The sequence below is a fragment of the Thalassophryne amazonica genome, chromosome 13 (assembly GCF_902500255.1).
Source record: "Thalassophryne amazonica chromosome 13, fThaAma1.1, whole genome shotgun sequence".
Lineage (NCBI taxonomy): Eukaryota > Metazoa > Chordata > Actinopteri > Batrachoidiformes > Batrachoididae > Thalassophryne > Thalassophryne amazonica.
In genome coordinates this window covers 95,154,601-95,168,809 of record NC_047115.1, presented here as the reverse complement: position 1 = coordinate 95,168,809, position 14,209 = coordinate 95,154,601, and the positions used below count along the sequence as shown (strand labels likewise).

The 14,209-nt window shown below is 43.4% G+C and overlaps 1 protein-coding gene across 8 annotated transcripts in view; it reads left to right on the top strand.

The window, feature by feature from the left end:
* Positions 1-5,349: 5,349 nt before the first annotated feature.
* LOC117522843 (mucin-17-like) overlaps positions 5,350-14,209 on the top strand; it is a 74,562-nt gene continuing 65,702 nt past the window's right edge. For 6 of the 8 annotated variants that reach the window (XM_034184244.1, XM_034184243.1, XM_034184245.1 and 3 more), the window contains exon 1: positions 5,352-5,609. The gene's annotated coding sequence lies outside the window, so the exon portion shown is untranslated. Of the gene's footprint in view, positions 5,610-14,209 lie in introns of all 8 variants that reach the window. The other 2 variants (XM_034184246.1, XM_034184242.1) reach the window with 2 other exon arrangements.

The window sequence follows — 14,209 nt, the reverse complement described above, 5'->3', positions numbered from 1 at the left end:
TGTTGGTAGCACATAAAGCTAATCGTTAGTAGCCACGAGGATCAGTCTGTGTTGGTAGCACGTAAAGCTAATTGTCAGTAGCCACGGGGATCAGTCTGTGTTGGTAGCATTTAAAGCTAATCGTTAGTAGCCACGGGGCTCAGTCTGTGTTGGTTGCACATAAAGCTAATCTTTAGTAGCCACGGGGATCAGCCTGTGTTGTTGCACATAAAGCTAATCTTTAGTAGCCACGGGGATCAGCCTGTGTTGTTGCACATAAAGCTAATCTTTAGTAGCCATGGGGATCAGTCTGTGTTGGTTGCACATAAAGCTAATCTTTAGTAGCCACGGGGATCAGTCTGTGTTGGTAGTACATAAAGCTAATTGTCAGTAGCCACGGGAATCAGTGTGTGTTGGTAGCACATAAAGCTAATCGTTAGTAGCCACAGGGCTCAGTCTGTGTTGGTAGTACATAAAGCTAATCTTTAGTAGCCACGGGGATCAGTCTGTGTTGGTTGCACATAAAGCTAATCTTTAGTAGCCACAGGGATCAGTCTGTGTTGGTAGTACATAAAGCTAATCGTCAGTAGCCACGGGAATCAGTGTGTGTTGGTAGCATTTAAAGCTAATCGTTAGTAGCCACGGGGATCAGTCTGTGTTGGTTGCACATAAAGCTAATCTTTAGTAGCCACGGGGATCAGCCTGTGTTGGTTGCACATAAAGCTAATCGTTAGTAGCCACAGGGCTCAGTCTGTGTTGGTAGTACATAAAGCTAATCTTTAGTAGCCATGGGGATCAGTCTGTGTTGGTTGCACATAAAGCTAATCTTTAGTAGCCACGGGGATCAGCCTGTGTTGGTAGCACCTAAAGCTAATCTTCAGTAGCCACAGGGATCAGTCTGTGTTGGTAGTACATAAAGCTAATCGTCAGTAGCCACGGGAATCAGTGTGTGTTGGTTGCACATAAAGCTAATCGTTAGTAGCCACGGGGATCAGTCTGTGTTGGTAGCACATAAAGCTAATCTTTAGTAGCCACGGGGATCAGCCTGTGTTGGTTGCACATAAAGCTAATCTTTAATAGCCACGGGGATCAGTCTGTGGTGGTAGCACATAAAGCTAATCTTTAGCAGCCACGGGGATCAGCCTGTGTTGGTTGCACATAAAGCTAATCGTCAGTAGCCACAGGAATCAGTGTGTGTTGGTAGCATTTAAAGCTAATCGTTAGTAGCCACGGGGATCAGCCTGTGTTGGTTGCACATAAAGCTAATCTTTAGTAGCCACGGGGATCAGCCTGTGTTGGTTGCACATAAAGCTAATCTTTAGTAGCCACGGGGATCAGCCTGTGTTGGTTGCACATAAAGCTAATCTTTAGTAGCCACGGGGATCAGCCTGTGTTGTTGCACATAAAGCTAATCTTTAGTAGCCACGGGAATCAGTGTGTGTTGGCTGCACATAAAGCTAATCGTTAGTAGCCACGGGGATCAGTCTGTGTTGGTAGCACATAAAGCTAATCTTTAGTAGCCACGGGAATCAGTGTGTGTTGGTAGCACATAAAGCTAATCTTTAGTAGCCACGGGGATCAGCCTGTGTTGGTTGCACATAAAGCTAATCGTTAGTAGCCACGGGGATCAGTCTGTGTTGGTAGCACATAAAGCTAATCTTTAGTAGCCACGGGGATCAGCCTGTGTTGGTTGCACATAAAGCTAATCGTCAGTAGCCACGGGAATCAGTGCGTGTTGGTTGCACATAAAGCTAATCGTTAGTAGCCACGGGGATCAGTCTGTGTTGTTGCACATAAAGCTAATCTTTAGTAGCCACGGGAATCAGTGTGTGTTGGCTGCACATAAAGCTAATCTTTAGTAGCCACGGGGATCAGTCTGTGTTGGTTGCACATAAAGCTAATCTTTAGTAGCCACGGGGATCAGCCTGTGTTGTTGCACATAAAGCTAATCTTTAGTAGCCACGGGAATCAGTGTGTGTTGGCTGCACATAAAGCTAATCGTTAGTAGCCACAGGGATCAGTCTGTGTTGGTAGCACATGAAGCTAATCTTTAGTAGCCACGGGAATCAGTGTGTGTTGGTAGCACATAAAGCTAATCTTTAGTAGCCACGGGGATCAGCCTGTGTTGGTTGCACATAAAGCTAATCGTTAGTAGCCACGGGGATCAGTCTGTGTTGGTAGCACATAAAGCTAATCTTTAGTAGCCACGGGGATCAGCCTGTGTTGGTTGCACATAAAGCTAATCGTCAGTAGCCACGGGGATCAGCCTGTGTTGGTTGCACATAAAGCTAATCGTTAGTAGCCACGGGGATCAGCCTGTGTTGGTAGCACATAAAGCTAATCGTTAGTAGCCACGGGGATCAGTCTGTGTTGGTAGCACATAAAGCTAATCTTTAGTAGCCACGGGAATCAGTGTGTGTTGGTAGCACATAAAGCTAATCTTTAGTAGCCACGGGGATCAGCCTGTGTTGGTTGCACATAAAGCTAATCGTTAGTAGCCACGGGGATCAGTCTGTGTTGGTAGCACATAAAGCTAATCTTTAGTAGCCACGGGGATCAGCCTGTGTTGGTTGCACATAAAGCTAATCGTCAGTAGCCACGGGAATCAGTGCGTGTTGGTTGCACATAAAGCTAATCGTTAGTAGCCACGGGGATCAGCCTGTGTTGTTGCACATAAAGCTAATCTTTAGTAGCCACGGGAATCAGTGTGTGTTGGCTGCACATAAAGCTAATCTTTAGTAGCCACGGGGATCAGTCTGTGTTGGTTGCACATAAAGCTAATCTTTAGTAGCCACGGGGATCAGCCTGTGTTGTTGCACATAAAGCTAATCTTTAGTAGCCACGGGAATCAGTGTGTGTTGGCTGCACATAAAGCTAATCGTTAGTAGCCACGGGGATCAGTCTGTGTTGGTAGCACATAAAGCTAATCTTTAGTAGCCACGGGAATCAGTGTGTGTTGGTAGCACATAAAGCTAATCTTTAGTAGCCACGGGGATCAGCCTGTGTTGGTTGCACATAAAGCTAATCGTTAGTAGCCACGGGGATCAGTCTGTGTTGGTAGCACATAAAGCTAATCTTTAGTAGCCACGGGGATCAGCCTGTGTTGGTTGCACATAAAGCTAATCGTCAGTAGCCACGGGGATCAGCCTGTGTTGGTTGCACATAAAGCTAATCGTTAGTAGCCACGGGGATCAGCCTGTGTTGGTAGCACATAAAGCTAATCGTTAGTAGCCACGGGGATCAGTCTGTGTTGGTAGCACATAAAGCTAATCTTTAGTAGCCACGGGGATCAGCCTGTGTTGGTTGCACATAAAGCTAATCGTCAGTAGCCACGGGGATCAGCCTGTGTTGGTAGCACATAAAGCTAATCTTTAGTAGCCACGGGAATCAGTGCGTGTTGGTTGCACATAAAGCTAATCGTTAGTAGCCACGGGGATCAGTCTGTGTTGTTGCACATAAAGCTAATCTTTAGTAGCCACGGGAATCAGTGTGTGTTGGCTGCACATAAAGCTAATCTTTAGTAGCCACGGGATCAGTCTGTGTTGGTTGCACATAAAGCTAATCTTTAGTAGCCACGGGGATCAGCCTGTGTTGTTGCACATAAAGCTAATCTTTAGTAGCCACGGGAATCAGTGTGTGTTGGCTGCACATAAAGCTAATCGTTAGTAGCCACAGGGATCAGTCTGTGTTGGTAGCACATAAAGCTAATCTTTAGTAGCCACGGGAATCAGTGTGTGTTGGTAGCACATAAAGCTAATCTTTAGTAGCCACGGGGATCAGCCTGTGTTGGTTGCACATAAAGCTAATCGTTAGTAGCCACGGGGATCAGTCTGTGTTGGTAGCACATAAAGCTAATCTTTAGTAGCCACGGGGATCAGCCTGTGTTGGTTGCACATAAAGCTAATCGTCAGTAGCCACGGGGATCAGCCTGTGTTGGTTGCACATAAAGCTAATCGTTAGTAGCCACGGGGATCAGCCTGTGTTGGTAGCACATAAAGCTAATCGTTAGTAGCCACGGGGATCAGTCTGTGTTGGTAGCACATAAAGCTAATCTTTAGTAGCCACGGGAATCAGTGTGTGTTGGTAGCACATAAAGCTAATCTTTAGTAGCCACGGGGATCAGCCTGTGTTGGTTGCACATAAAGCTAATCGTTAGTAGCCACGGGGATCAGTCTGTGTTGGTAGCACATAAAGCTAATCTTTAGTAGCCACGGGGATCAGCCTGTGTTGGTTGCACATAAAGCTAATCGTCAGTAGCCACGGGAATCAGTGCGTGTTGGTTGCACATAAAGCTAATCGTTAGTAGCCACGGGGATCAGCCTGTGTTGTTGCACATAAAGCTAATCTTTAGTAGCCACGGGAATCAGTGTGTGTTGGCTGCACATAAAGCTAATCTTTAGTAGCCACGGGGATCAGTCTGTGTTGGTTGCACATAAAGCTAATCTTTAGTAGCCACGGGGATCAGCCTGTGTTGTTGCACATAAAGCTAATCTTTAGTAGCCACGGGAATCAGTGTGTGTTGGCTGCACATAAAGCTAATCGTTAGTAGCCACGGGGATCAGTCTGTGTTGGTAGCACATAAAGCTAATCTTTAGTAGCCACGGGAATCAGTGTGTGTTGGTAGCACATAAAGCTAATCTTTAGTAGCCACGGGGATCAGCCTGTGTTGGTTGCACATAAAGCTAATCGTTAGTAGCCACGGGGATCAGTCTGTGTTGGTAGCACATAAAGCTAATCTTTAGTAGCCACGGGGATCAGCCTGTGTTGGTTGCACATAAAGCTAATCGTCAGTAGCCACGGGGATCAGCCTGTGTTGGTTGCACATAAAGCTAATCGTTAGTAGCCACGGGGATCAGCCTGTGTTGGTAGCACATAAAGCTAATCGTTAGTAGCCACGGGGATCAGTCTGTGTTGGTAGCACATAAAGCTAATCTTTAGTAGCCACGGGGATCAGCCTGTGTTGGTTGCACATAAAGCTAATCGTCAGTAGCCACGGGAATCAGTGCGTGTTGGTAGCATTTAAAGCTAATCGTCAGTAGCCACGGGGATCAGCCTGTGTTGGTAGCACATAAAGCTAATCTTTAGTAGCCACGGGAATCAGTGTGTGTTGGTTGCACATAAAGCTAATCTTTAGTAGCCACGGGGATCAGTCTGTGTTGGTTGCACATAAAGCTAATCTTTAGTAGCCACGGGGATCAGTCTGTGTTGGTTGCACATAAAGCTAATCTTTAGTAGCCACGGGAATCAGCGTGTGTTGGTTGCACATAAAGCTAATCTTTAGTAGCCACGGGAATCAGCGTGTGTTGGTTGCACATAAAGCTAATCTTTAGTAGCCACGGGAATCAATCAGTCTGTGTTGGTAGTAGGAGTGCGTAGCTGTGAGGCGGAGCCATCAGATTTGTCGACGGGTCTCTGTGCTGCTGCTCGGAGTCAAACTCTCGCCAACATGTTTCAAGCATGACAGCCAACAGGTTTAACAGGCTGCTGGTGGAAAAGCAACACAATACGTCTGATCTGAGTTGGAAGCTCGACGCGTTTGTTCAGGAAAACCACGAAGAAGAAGAAGAGACACATGATGACAGGATTAAAGTTTAACCGAGAGCGAGACCGTCGATAAACTTTCAGCGACGGTGAGTTAAGATACTTTATGTCGTGTTACAGAACAGAAGATTTGTGCCTAAAACATGCATTTAGTGACTTTTGTGAGTAATTTTACTGTTTAAAAACTCCTGTTGTATCCGGACAGCTCGGCCTGGTTGTCAAAACAACAAACTCTTTCGGCGCTTAAACAAACTTTTATTTACTTATCAAACGGTGGAGTTCTGGTCTAACAGTAAGTTTGACGTTCTCGATTTCTTTTCTTCTTTTTTTTATTGTGTTTTCTTTCTATTTTCACATGGGTTTTACGAACTTTTTCCTGTTTTTCTTTTTTTTTTTTTTTTGGCCGGAGGGAGGAGCCACGCCCAGTGCCCCTCCACAGACAGATTTGAAAGGGAATCCTGATTGTTTGACCCCCCACACTGACGCTGTCTGATATGGTTTGGGTCCACTTGTCTCCTCAGAGTCTGACTGTAAATCCATACTGAGGTCTTCAGTCATCACCTTTGCCCTGTCTGATGAAACACTTCTGTCCTGCTGACTTTGGTCTCTTCCACTCGGACGGTGGATCTGTTACATTCAGTATCAGAAGGTGGACAAAATAAGGAAGGTTTTGTGTTTCTGGGAGGCTGCTGTGCCCTTTAAGGCTGCAACTACTTTCATGTTTTATTAATCCATTGATTATTTTCTTTTTTAATCGATTACTTGTTTTGGTCCACAGAATGTGGAAAAAATGTTGACAGTGTTTCTGAAAGCCCAGTATGTCGTCATTTGTCTTCTTTTGTCCACAACCCAAAGATAATAATGATTAATGTCAGAGAGGAGGAAGGAAACTAGTAATGACACCTCAAAAATATTCATATTTAAGATGCTGAAATCAAGGACTTTGGATTTTTTTTACACTTAGTGCTTCATCAATGATCAAATCAATTTTATTTATATAGCGCCAAATCACAACAAACAGTTGCCCCAAGGCGCTTTATATTATAAGGCAAAAGCCATACTAAATGATGAAAATTGTTGGTTATAAATTTCTTCTTTGTCTTTCGGCTGTTCCCGTTAGGGGTCGCCACAGCAGATCAATCGTTTCCATCTCACCCTGTCCTCTGTATCTTCCTCTGTCACACCAACCACCTGCATGTCCTCTCTCAGCACATCCATGAACCTCCTCTTTGGTCTCCCTCTTCTCCTCCTGCCTGGTGGCTCCATCCTCAGCATCCTTCTCCCTATATACCCTGGGTCCCTCCTCTGCACATGTCCAAACCATCTCAATCTCGCCTCTCTGACTTTGTCTCCAAACCGTCCCACCTGAGCTGTCCCTCTGATATGTTCATTCCTAATCTTGTCCATTCTTGTCACTCCCAAAGAGAATCTCAACATCTTCAGCTCTGCCACCTCCAGCTCTGCCTCCTGTCTTTTTGTTAGTGCCACTGTCTCTAAACCATACAACATAGCTGGTCTCACTACTGTCTTGTAAACTTTCTCCTTCACTCTTGCTGATATTCTTCGGTCATAAATCACTCCTGCCACCTTTCTCCACCCACTCCACCCTGCCTGCACTCTCTTCTTCACCTCTCTACCACACTCTCCATTACTTTCATGGTTATTGTATGGCCTTGCCTTGCAATATGGAGCGCCTTGGGGCAACTGTTTGTTGTGATTTGGCGCTATATAAGAAAAAAGTTGATTGATTGATTGACTTTGAACAGTTGACCCCAAATATTTAAACTCATCTACTTTCACCACTTCTACTCCTTGTAACTGCACTATTCCACTGGGCTCCCTCTCATTCACACACATGTACTCAGTCTTGCTTCTACTGACTTTCATTCCCCTTCTCTCCAAAGCATATCTCTACTTCTCCAGACTAGACTCAACTTGCTCTCTACTCTCACTACAGATCACAATGTCATCTGCAAACATCATAGTCCATGGGGACTCCTGTCTGATCTCATCTGTCAACCTGTCCATCACCACTGCAAACAAGAAAGGACTCAGAGCTGATCCTTGGTGTAATCCCACCTCCACCTTGAATGAGTCTGTCATTCCGACTGCGCATCTCACCGCTGTCACACTATTCTTGTACATGTCCTGCACTACCCTAACATACTTTTCTGCCACTCCAGACGTCCTCATACAATGCCACAACTCTTCTCTTGGCACCCTATCATAAGCTTTTTCTAAGTCCACAAACACACAATGTAACTCTTTCTGTCCTTCTCTGTACTTTTCCAACAGTAATCTCAGAGCAAACATTGCATCTGTAGTGCTCTTTCTCGGCATGAAACCATATTGCTGCTCACAGATCTTCACCTGTTTTCTAAGCCTAGCTTCTACTACTCTTTCCCATAACTTCATGCTGTGGCTGATCAGCTTTATGCCTCTGTAGTTACTGCAGCTCTGCACATCACCCTTGTTCTTGAAAATAGGAGCCAGCACACTTCGTCTCCACTCCTCAGGCATCCTCTCACTTTCCAAGATTTTATTAAACAATCTGGTTAGAAACTCTACTGCCATCTCTCCTAGACATTTCCATGCCTCCATTGGAATGTCATCTGGACCAACTGCCTTTCCACTCTTCATCCTCTTCATAGCAGCCCTCACTTCTTCCTTGCTAATCTCTTTTACTTCCTGATTTACTCTCACCACATCATCCAGCCTTTTCTCTCACTCATTTTCTTTATTCATCAACTCTTCAAAATATTCCCTCCACCTTCTCAGCACACACTCCTCACTTGTCAGCACATTACCATGTGCATCTTTTACCACCCTAACCTGCTGCACATCCTTTCCAGCTCTGTCCCTTTGTCTGGCCAATCGGTACAAGTCCTTTTCTCCTTCCTTACTATTCAACTTCTTGTACAGCTCGCAATATGCCTTTTCCTTTGCTTTTGCCACTTCTCTTCTCGCCTTCCGCCGCATCTCCTTGTACTCCTGTCTGCTTTCTTCATCTCTCCGACTATCCCAAAACTTTTTCGCCAACCTCTTTCTCCTTATGCTTTCCTGGACCTCTTCATTCCACCACCAAGTCTCCTTGTCTTCCTTCCACTGTCCAGATGTCATACCCAGTACTGCTCTAGCTGTCTCCCTCACCACATCTGCAGTACTTTTCCAGTTGTCCAAAATTGCTTCCCCTCCAACTAGTGCTTCTCTCACCTGCTCGCTAAATTTCACACAACAGTCTTCCTCCTTCAGCTTCCACCATCTGATCCTTTGTTGAGCTCTCACTCTCTTCTTCTTCTTTACCTCTAAAGTCATCCTACAAAGAACCATCCTATGCTGTCTAGTGACACTCTACTGCTACCACCTTACAGTCTGTGATTTCTTTTAGCTTGCATCTCCTATAAAGAATGTAGTCCACCTGTGTGCACCTTCCTCCACTCTTATATGTTACCCTGTGCTCCTCCCTTTTCTTAATGTAGGTATTCACCACAGCCATTTCCATCCTTTTTTCAAAATCAACTACCATCTGTCCTTCCCCATTCCTATCCTTGATACCATATCTACCCATTACTTCCTCATCACCTCTGTTCCCTTCACCAACATGCCCATTGAAGTCTGCTCCTATCACCACTCTTTCATGCTTGGGCACACTCTCCACCACCTCATCTAACACACTCCAGAAATCTTTCTCCTTCATCTCACAACCTACCTGTGGGGCATATGCACTGATGATATTCATCATCACCCCTTCAATTTCCAACTTTACACTCATCACCCTGTCAGACACTCGCTTAACCTCCAACACACTTTTAACATGCTCTTCCTTTAAAATGACCCCAACACCATTTCTCTTCCTGTCCTCACCCTGGTACAACAACTTGTACCCACCGCCGATGCTCCTGCTCTTACTCCCCTTCCACTTGGTCTCTTGCACACACAATATGTCTACCTTTCTCCTCTTCATCATATCAGCCAGCTCTCTCCCTTTACCAGTCATACTACCAACATTCAAAGTCCCCACTCTCATTTCCACCCTTCTAGTTTTCTTCTTCTCCCGCTGTTCGTGGCAACATTTTCCTCCTCTTCTTCGTCGTCTTCGCCCAGCAGTAGCCCAATTTCCACCGGCACCCTGTTGGGCAATAGCACCAGTGGCGGACGTTGTTAACCCGGGCCGCGACCGATCCGGTACGGGAATTCGATTCTGAGTCTGCATAGTTGGGTTGGCTTGTTTTGTTGATTAGAAATTTAGTAGTGACTAATTGTTGTAGCTTTAGTGCCCTGGTGGTCTGGAAACTTCAACAGTACTTCTGTCCTGGTCCAACTTCTGAGACTGCGTTTAGCCACTTCTGCATGTGTGCAAGGGTTTCACTCACTTTTAGAAGTTGTTGGAATTTCATCATGGTCCAGGTCCTCTTCAGGGGGATTATCTGGCCCATGTCTATCCCTCAGTATTGATGACCCCCATGTCTGGGAAAGCTCAAGAGGACACCCAAGCTTCATCTGGCAATGGCAGATAGATGGCTACTTTTAAGAAGTGGGAGTTGAGCAGTTGTCACCCTGGTGGTTGCTGTCCAGGACCTGTAACAGGTCTGTGGCGTGATGGATCATGGATGTGATTATGTGTGGTATTGGTGCATCAGCATTCTATGACCTGTGAGTCACACAGTGGATGTTTTGGGAGAACAGCAAAAGCAATGTTAATATCTTACTAAAAATTAATATTATTGCTTTATTTTTCCTCTTATTTGTATAATGCCAAACATGGACTTTGGGCCGCAGGGAAGCCAAGCTGTTGTGACAAAATTCTTTGACAGTCACAGTCTCATGATTAAAAAACATTATAGTAAAATACTGATGATGGCGTAGTCTTAAAATTAGTGTGTAAGGAGGAAGAACAAAGTTTTGAAAATGTTCACATTTCAGAGGATGAAGTTAATATTTTATACCTCAATGATCATCCAACCAAGACACTACCTGGAATTAGATAATTGTGGGTGCGTTGCAATTGTGCACACTATGCATGAATGAGAGTGCTGTGCATACTCCCAAATTACATGACAGCACCCTGCAACATTTTTTTTTTTTTTTTTTTTTTTTTTGCTTGATTTTTAAATAAAAAGCAAAACAAAAACAAACCCAGTTCTCATTAGAAATCTGTCTGGTAAAATGTTTTTTTGTTTTTGTTTTTGTTTTTTTTTTACAAAATTTATTGTGAATGTCGTGCAGGCAGATCAGTGGAAAAGGAGCTGGGTTTGATTCCCACTCATGCAACTAGGGATGGGTATTAATAAGATTTTATCTATTGATGCCATTATCGATTCTGCTTATCGATCCGATTCCTTATCGATTCCCTTATCAATACCTCTTGTGAATTTTGTACTAAAAGTAGGCTTTACAGGTTTTCTATGTATTTCATTGTCTTAAAGTAAATAAATATGAAATTGGTCACTGTATCCTTGATCTCTGGACATAAATAAACAAAACGGTGTTTCGCTTTGAAGCGTTTGGAGCTGTGTGAACAGAACGGAGGACGATTCTCGTTTCTTTCTTGCAACAAGACAGGAGGGAGCCCAGTTAGTAACTTTAATCCGCACAAAAGTGACTCAGGATTTCACATATTCAGGGATGAAAGTGGTGGAAAAACAAAAAAAAGCTGAAACCCAAAATTACCCCCCAACACCACCTGCACGAAAATGTTTGAATTCTAGAAGCTCTGAAATGCAATCTGGGACTATTCCAGACGATAAACTGCAGTGAGAGCAACATCCATTTAGTGAGGGGAAAAAAGAAAAAAAAAAAACCTTATTCAAATTCATTCTAGTATTCTGCTCTTACTAGGATGCAGCAATTTTCTAACTTGGCAGAAAGTTCTGGAGGAAATCACTGAAGAAATTAACACATTGAAAATATGGTTTGACAAAAACAAACTGTCATTAAACTTAAACAGGGATGAAATGGAGGTGTAAGAGTCACTAGGTGTTCACAGGAAACATTTATTTATGTATGTTCATTGTTAGTTGGTTTTATATTTTCTGTTGTGTTTTTATGTTTTTATTCAGGTTCTTTTTGTCTCTTTCTCTAAAATTGTATATAATCATTAGATTAGTTATTATTATTATTATTATTATTATTATTAATATATTAACAAAAATAAATTGAAAAAATGTTACAATTTGTAATACATTTTACTCTTTTTTCGACAACAAATGCTTGACAGCTGCAACTGCTTAATGCTAACTTTAACATTGAAAATGCCATAGACATGCTAACGTGTTAGCATCGGTCCCGTTTTTAAGTTGTAAAATACATCTATTAACTGTTTCAGAAGACCATAACAGGTCGCTTTAACATAAAAAAGGTAAATAATAGTCACAGCCATATGCTCTTTAGGGTTTTACTGGGGGAAAGCGAAAGAAAAAAATTAATCAACGAAGCAATGATTGAAGCACTGGTTCGATCTGCGAATCACTGCTTCGATTGGTTCAAGGTTCAAAGCAAAGCCGCGCTGCAGAAAAGTTGATTACAGACCTGCTTGCAGGGTCTGTAATCAATGTAAAGAAATTATAATTTTTCTGACAAACACCCCCCAAAACAACGGCCACTCTGAAGGACCGATAAGGGAATCGTTAAGTAAAAAGGTTCTTGATGTCGGTGGATCGAATCATTTCTTAACGATACCCGAAAGGAACCGGTTCTCCATACCCATCCCTACATGCAACCACTTCATGCTATGGATTCGGGGTGTATCTCATGATTCGATTTCGAGTCACGGGGGTCACGATTTGATTCAAAATCAATTTTTAATTCAAAATCACTTCAGTCCATATGAATGCCACATATTTGTGCATATGCATGCTTTTCACATGAGGCCCCTGGTCTTTTAGAAATGGAAACAGGCGTTGGCTCTAGTTATTCTTTGTGCACGATTAGAATTGGCTGGAAATTTGTTAAACTGAAGCAAAATAAAATAAATAATTAGTGATTTGTAATTTATGTATTGTAACTTTTAATTTACTGTTAGATGCATAAGTTGAACCAGTTTAATTTAAAGTTAAATATGATGCAAACTTTGTATTTCATTCATTTTTGTGTTATACGAGGTATATTAGATAAAAAACCGACACTTTTTTTTTTAACTATATGGATTTGAATGACGTGCGATTACACCAATCATGCTTGAACCCTCGTGCGCATGCGTGAGTTTTTTCACGCATGTCGGTGACGTCATTTCCCTCTGGGTAGGCCTTGAGTGAGATGTGGTCCCGCCCTCTCGGCTGAATTCCTTTGTTTCACACGCTGCTCGAGACGGCGCGCGTTGCTTTATCAAAATTTTTTCTGGACCTGTGAGGAATATCCGAGTGGACACTATTCGAGAAATTCAGCTGGTTTTCGGTGAAAAATTTAACGGCTGATGAGAGATTATCGGGTGTTTCTGTCGGTGTAAGGACTTCCGACGGAGCGGGACGTCACGCAGCGATTCCAGGCGCCGTCGTCGGCCTGTTTCGACCTGAAAACATCCTAATTTAAGGCTTAATTCACCCAGGACGTCGTGAGAGAACAGAGAAGATTCAGAAGAGGCCGGCATGAGGACTTTATGCGGACATTCCACTGTTTAAGGACATTTTTTAATGAAAGACGTGCGTGCAAATTCGCCGAGTCGTCACGGAAACGACTCGGCGAATCTGTGTGCGCCACGACAGGAAAAACACCTCCGTGTTGAAAACCATTTGTAAAATTCAGGCAGCTTTTGATGGCTTTCAACAAGTGAGTAACTGAGAAATTGTTTAACAGCTTGGGCATGTTCCAACTTGCCCGTTAAGGTTTCCAACGGAGGTGTTTTTCCTGTCGCGACCCCCCGCGGTCGGGTCCGGCCCGACATGTGACTCTGCCCGCATGTTCTTTCATTACAAAATGTCCGTTAACAATGGAATGTCCGAATAAACTCCTCATGCCGACTTCTTCTGAAAGTTCTCTGTTCTCTGACGACTTACTGGGTCAACAGAGCCTGAAATGTGGAAGTTTTCAACTTGAAACGGTGAGATGCTGCCGCCTCGAAGCGCAGCTCGCCGTCAGGCACCGTGGACCGTCCTTAAAGCGACACTACCAGACCAAAATCTCTCATCAGCCGTTAAAATTTTTACCGAAAACCACCTGAATTTATCGAATGGTGTCCACTCAGTTGTGCCTTACAGTTTTGAAAAAATTTTGATCAAACAAAGTAGCAGTCTCTGAGCCATTCCTAAACAATGAAAAAATCGACGAGAGGGTGGGCCACTCCTCACTCAAAGACTGCCCACAGGCGAATGACGTAACCGACAGGCGTGAAAAAACTCTCGCATGGCCACGAGGGTTCAAGCATGTCTGATGTAATCACACGTGATTCAAATCCATATGGTTTTTGAAAAAAATAATAAGGTCGAATACTTTTCTAATAGACCTCGTATAGTGGATCCAGAAAGTATTCAGTGCTTCACTTTTTCTACATTTTGTTATGTTACAGCCTTATTCCAAAATGCATGAAATTCACTTTTTCCTCAAATGTCTACACACAATACCCCATAATGACAATGTGAAAGCGTTTTTTTTATTTTAATAATTTTGTAAAATTCAAAAAAAAAAAAACGAACAAACTAAGAAATCACTTGTACATAAGTATTCACAGCTTTTGCCATCAAGCTCAAAATTGAGC